The sequence below is a fragment of the Pezoporus flaviventris genome, unplaced genomic scaffold (genome assembly GCF_033815535.1).
Source record: "Pezoporus flaviventris isolate CSIRO_AGI_PZ_B2104156 unplaced genomic scaffold, CSIRO_AGI_Pfla_v1 ptg000386l, whole genome shotgun sequence".
Lineage (NCBI taxonomy): Eukaryota > Metazoa > Chordata > Aves > Psittaciformes > Psittacidae > Pezoporus > Pezoporus flaviventris.
In genome coordinates this window covers 1-7,178 of record NW_026892933.1, presented here as the reverse complement: position 1 = coordinate 7,178, position 7,178 = coordinate 1, and the positions used below count along the sequence as shown (strand labels likewise).

General features: G+C 57.2%; 1 long non-coding RNA gene across 1 annotated transcript; it reads right to left on the bottom strand.

Moving 5' to 3' along the window:
- Nucleotides 1-478: 478 nt before the first annotated feature.
- LOC133263635 (uncharacterized) lies at nucleotides 479-5,752 on the bottom strand. The gene is made up of 3 exons (XR_009741514.1): nucleotides 5,710-5,752; nucleotides 3,596-3,775; nucleotides 479-699 (listed from the first exon to the last, which is right to left on the bottom strand). It is a non-coding gene; the product is annotated as an uncharacterized LOC133263635 (long non-coding RNA).
- Between the last annotated feature and the right edge of the window lie 1,426 nt (nucleotides 5,753-7,178).

Below are 7,178 nucleotides of genomic sequence, written 5' to 3'. Positions count from 1 at the left end.
GTGCCATTGATGGGGGGGAGGGGGGGATCCCATTGATGGGGGGGAGGGGGGCGGTGCCATTGATGTGGGGGAGGGGGGGATCCCATTGATGGGGGGGAGGGGGGATCCCATTGATGTGGGGGAGGGGGGGTCCCATTGATGTGGGGGAGGGGGGGTCCCATTGATGGGGGGGGAGGGGGGGATCCCATTGATGTGGGGGAGGGGGGATCCCATTGATGTGGGGGATGGGGGATCCCATTGATGTGGGGGGAGGGGGGTCCCATTGATGTGGGGGAGGGGGGATCCCATTGATGTGGGGGATGGGGGATCCCATTGATGTGGGGGGAGGGGGGATCCCATTGATGTGGGGGATGGGGGGGATCCCATTGATGTGGGGGAGGGGGGGGTCCCATTGATGTGGGGGATGGGGGGGTCCCATTGATGTGGGGGAGGGGGGGGTCCCATTGATAGGGAGGGGGGGTCCCATTGATGTGGGGGAGGGGGGGTCCGTCACGCGCAGGGCCGGAAGGGCCGCTCCGTGACCCCCCCGTGCAGCTCCAGCGCCGGGCGCGCCCAGGCCAGGACGTCCGCGCGGGGGCGCTCGCGGCACGCGGCCACCGCCGCCACCTCGGCGGCCGCCAGCGCCCGGCCCCAGAGCTGCAGCCCCGAGAGCGCCCCATGGAAGGACTGCGTCGCGTCAAAGGCCCCCCCCAGGGCGTCCTGCGGCACACGGGGACAACGCAGGGACCAGTGGGGCACGCAGGGACACACAGAGACCCCATAGGGACCATAGGGAACCATAGGGACACATAGGGACACATAGGGATACATAGGGACAGACAGAGACCCCATAGGGAACCATAGGGAGACATAGGGACACATAGGGATACATAGGGACAGACAGAGACCCCATAGGGACCATAGGGAGACATAGGGACACATAGGGACACATAGGGACAGACAGAGACCCCATAGGGAACCATAGGGAGACATAGGGACACATAGGGACACATAGGGACAGACAGAGACCCCATAGGGACCATAGGGAACCATAGGGACACATAGGGACACATAGAGACCATAGGGACACATAGGGACACATAGGGACAGACAGAGACCCCATAGGGACCATAGGGAACCATAGGGACACATAGGGACACATAGAGACCATAGGGACACATAGGGACACATAGGGACAGACAGAGACCCCATAGGGACCATAGGGAACCATAGGGACACATAGGGACACATAGAGACCATAGGGACACATAGGGACACATAGGGACAGACAGAGACCCCATAGGGACCATAGGGAACCATAGGGACACATAGGGACACATAGAGACCATAGGGACACATAGGGACACATAGGGACAGACAGAGACCCCATAGGGACCATAGGGAACCATAGGGACACATAGGGGACACATAGAGACCATAGGGACACATAGGGACACATAGGGACAGACAGAGACCCCATAGGGACCATAGGGAACCATAGGGACACATAGGGACACATAGAGACCATAGGGACACATAGGGACACATAGGGACAGACAGAGACCCCATAGGGACCATAGGGAACCATAGGGACACATAGGGACACATAGGGATACATAGGGACACATAGGAACACATAGGGACAGACAGAGACCCCATAGGGACCATAGGGAACCATAGGGACACATAGGGACACATAGGGATACATAGGGACCATAGGGACCATAGGGACACATAGGGACACATAGGGACAGACAGAGACCCCATAGGGACCATAGGGAACCATAGGGACACATAGGGACACATAGGGACCATAGGGACACATAGGGATACATAGGGACAGACAGAGACCCCATAGGGAACCATAGGGAACCATAGGGACACATAGGGACACATAGGGACACATAGGGACACATAGGGACACATAGAGACCATAGGGACACATAGGGACACATAGGGACAGACAGAGACCCCATAGGGACCATAGGGAACCATAGGGACACATAGGGACACATAGGGATACATAGGGACCATAGGGACCATAGGGACACATAGGGACACATAGGGACACATAGGGACAGACAGAGACCCCATAGGGACCATAGGGAACCATAGGGACACATAGGGACACATAGGGACCATAGGGACACATAGGGATACATAGGGACACATAGGGACAGACAGAGACCCCATAGGGACCATAGGGAACCATAGGGACACATAGGGACCCATAGGGACACATAGGGATACATAGGGACACATAGGGACACATAGGGACACATAGAGACCATAGGGACACATAGGGACACATAGGGACCCATAGGGGACACATAGGGACACACAGAGACCCCATAGGGACACATAGGGACCATAGGGACACATAGGGACCATAAGGAGCCATAGGGACACATAGGGAGCCACAGAGACCCATAGGGAACCACAGAGACCCATAGGGACACATAGGGAACCATAGGGACACACAGAGACCCCATAGGGACCATAGGGACACACAGGGAGCCACAGAGACCCATAGGGACACATAAGGACCCCATAGGGACCCACAGAAACCCATAAGCCCCCTAGATACATCAGATAGATCCCATATATACCCCACATGTACCCCCTATATCCCATATACCCCCCATATACACCATATATGCCCCACAAACACCCTGTATATCCCATACACCCCCCTATACCACCTATATCCCATATACACCCCATATACCCCCATATACGCCCCACAAACACCCTGTATATCTCTTACACCCCCTTATACCCCTATATCCCATATACACCCCATATACCTCATATACATCCCATATATACCCCATTAAATACCCCACATATATTCCACCTATATATCCCATATACACCTATGTACACCCCATATACACCCCATAGCCACCCCATAGACCCCCCATATATACCCCATAGACACCCATACACAACCCACAGCTGCCCCATAGACCCCCCATATACCCCCCACAGACCCCCCATATACACCCCACAGCTGCCCCACAGACCCCCATATACACCCCATAGACCCCCCATATACACCCCATAGACCCCCCCATACACACCCCATAGACCCCCCCATACACACCCCATAGCCCCCCATACACACCCCATAGCTGCCCCATAGCCCCCCCATACACACCCCATAGCTGCCCCATAGCCCCCCCATACACACCCCATAGCTGCCCCATAGCCCCCCATACACACCCCATAGCTGCCCCATAGACCGCCCCATAGACACCCCATAGCTGCCCCATAGACCCCCCCATAGCTGCCCCATAGACCGCCCCATAGACACCCCATAGCTGCCCCATAGACCACCCCATAGCTGCCCCATAGACCGCCCCATAGACACCCCATAGCTGCCCCATAGACACCCCATAGCTGCCCCACAGACCGCCCCATAGACACCCCATAGCTGCCCCATAGACCGCCCCATAGCTGCCCCATAGACCGCCCCATAGACACCCCATAGCTGCCCCATAGACACCCCATAGCCGCCCCACAGCCCCCCCATAGACACCCCATAGCTGCCCCATAGACCGCCCCATAGCTGCCCCATAGACCCCCCCATAGCCGCCCCACAGCCCCCCCTTACCTGCTCCTGCCCCACCACGAGGACCCCTCCCGCTCTCAGCGCGTGCCCCGGCGCCAGCCCCGCCCCCCCGCCGCGGGGGGCCCCGTCCTGGAAGCTGCGCCACGTGCCCCCCGCCGCCGACCACGTGACGCACACGTGATGCCAGCGCCCCGGGGTGGGCGACAGCGACAGCGCCACCGCCTGGGGGGGAGGAGCAGGGGCGCGCACGCCTGCACGGCTATGGGCCCCATAGAGACACAGAGAGACCCATAGATACCCTATAGGGACCCAGAGAGACCCATAGATATCCCATAGAGACCCATAGAGACCCATAGATACCCTATAGGGACCCATAGAGACCCATAGATATCCTATAGAGACCCAGAGAGACCCATAGATATCCTATAGAGACCCATAGATATCCTATAGAGACCCAGAGAGACCCATAGATATCCTATAGACACCCATAGATATCCTATAGAGACCCAGAGAGACCCATAGATATCCTACAGAGACCCATAGAGACCCATAGATATCCTATAGAGACCCAGAGAGACCCATAGATATCCTATAGACACCCATAGATATCCTATAGAGACCCATAGACATCCTATATAGACCCATATAGACCCATATATAACCTATATATACACATATAGACCCATATATAACCTATATAGACCCATATATACCCATACAGACATCATATATGCCCCATGTATCTTATACATTATATATACCCCATATATACATCACATATCCCACATATCTCATATACCCCATATATACCCCATATATCTCATATATACCCCAGATACATCACATATATATATTATATACCCCATATATACCATTACATAGATCATATATACCCCGTATACCTCATATATACCCCGTATACCCCATCTATACCCCATATATCTCATATACATCATTCATACCCCATTACATCCCATATATATATCATACATACCCCATTACATCCCATATATATATCATACATACCCCATTACATCCCATATATATATCATACATACCCCATTACATCCCATATATATATCATACATACCCCAGTACATCCCATATATATATCATACATACCCCATTACATCCCATATAGATATTATACATACCCCAGTACATCCCATATATATATCATACATACCCCAGTACATCCCATATATATATCATACCTCCCATATATATGCGCATATATATACCACATAAAGCCCATATATGCATCATATAAGCCCCATATATACCCCAGATACACCCCAACAACACCCCATATATGTCATATAACCCATATATACCCCATAAAACCCCATATACCCCATATACATGTCATATATACCCCATATACCTCATATAACCCATGTATACCCCATAAACACCCCATATACATGTCACATATACCCCACATATCTCATATAACCCATATATACCCCACAAACACCCCATATACATGTCACATATACCCCACATGTCATATAACCCATGTATATACCCCACATATACATCCCGTAATACCCCATATAGACCCCATATGCATCCCATACACACACAGAGCCAGCATCCCCCCAACCCCCGCATAACCCCTATACCCCCATAGCCCCTACACCCCCCATACCCCTCCATCTCCCCATACACCCCATACCCCCCCTATAACCCCCATTCCCTCCATCTCCCCATACACCCCATAACCTGCTAGAACCCCCATTCCCTCCATCTCCCCATACACCCCATACCCCCCCTATAACCCCCATTCCCTCCATCTCCCCATACACCCCATAACCTGCTAGAACCCCCATTCCATCCATGGCTCCTGTACCCCCCCATACCACACACCCCCCCCCATAGCCCCCGTTCCCCCCCAGCCCCCATACCCCCCATAGCTCCTCTACCCCCCATCCCCCACATCACCCCCATAGTCCCCATCCCCCCCCATCCCCCCTCCCCCCCGTACCTGGTCATTGACGAGCAGCTCCAGGGGCTGTTCCCCCCATCACCCCCCATCCCCCCCCCATCCCCCCCCATCCCCCCCATACCTGGTCATTAACGAGCAGCTCCAGGGGCTGTTCCCCCATCCCCCCATCCCCCCCCCCATCCCCCCCATCCCCCATCCCCCCCCATACCTGGTCATTGACGAGCAGCTCCAGGGGCCGCCCCCCATCCCCCATCCCCCCATCCCCCATTCCCCCATCACCCCCCCCATCCCCCCCCATCCCCCATCCCCCCATCCCCCCTCCCCCCCATACCTGGTCATTGACGAGCAGCTCCAGGGGCTGTCCCCCCATCCCCCATCCCCCCCCATCCCCCCCATCCCCCCATCCCCCCTCCCCCCCATACCTGGTCATTGACGAGCAGCTCCAGGGGCTGCCCCCCATCCCCCATCCCCCCCCCCATCCCCCATCACCCCCCCATCCCCCCCATCCCCCATCCCCCCCATACCTGATCATTAACGAGCAGCTCCAGGGGCTGTTCCCCCATCCCCCATCCCCCCCCATCCCCCCATCCCCCCCCCCATCCCCCCATCCCCCATCCCCCCATACCTGATCATTGACGAGCAGCTCCAGGGGCCGCCCCCCCATCCCCCATCCCCCATCACCCCCCCCATCCCCCCCCATCCCCCATCCCCCCCATACCTGATCATTAACGAGCAGCTCCAGGGGCTGCCCCCCATCACCCCCCCCATCCCCCCCCATCCCCCCATCCCCCATCCCCCCCCATACCTGATCATTAACGAGCAGCTCCAGGGGCTGCCCCCCATCCCCCATCACCCCCCCCATCCCCCCCCATCCCCCCCATCCCCCTCCCCCCCATACCTGGTCATTGACGAGCAGCTCCAGGGGCTGCCCCCCATCCCCCATCACCCCCCCATCCCCCCATCCCCCTCCCCCCCATACCTGATCATTAACGAGCAGCTCCAGGGGCTGTTCCCCCATCCCCCATCCCCCCCATCACCCCATCCCCCCCATACCTGATCATTAACGAGCAGCTCCAGGGGCTGTTCCCCCATCCCCCATCCCCCCCATCACCCCATCCCCCCCATACCTGATCATTAACGAGCAGCTCCAGGGGCTGTTCCCCCATCCCCCATCACCCCCCCATCCCCCCCCCATCCCCTCCCCCCCATACCTGGTCATTAACGAGCAGCTCCAGGGGCTGCCCCCCCATCCCCCATCACCCCCCCCATCCCCCATCCCCCCCCATACCTGATCATTAACGAGCAGCTCCAGGGGCTGTTCCCCCATCCCCCATCACCCCCCCATCCCCTCCCCCCCATCCCCATCCCCCCCATACCTGATCATTAACGAGCAGCTCCAGGGGCTGTCCCCCATCCCCCATCACCCCCCCATCCCCCCCCATCCCCATCCCCCCCCATACCTGATCATTAACGAGCAGCTCCAGGGGCTGTTCCCCCATCCCCCATCACCCCCCCATCCCCCATCCCCCTCCCCCCCATACCTGATCATTAACGAGCAGCTCCAGGGGCTGTTCCCCCATCCCCCATCACCGCCGCGCCATCCCCCATCCCCCTCCCCCCCATACCTGGTCATTGACGAGCAGCTCCAGGGGCTGCCCCCCCATCCCCCCATCACCA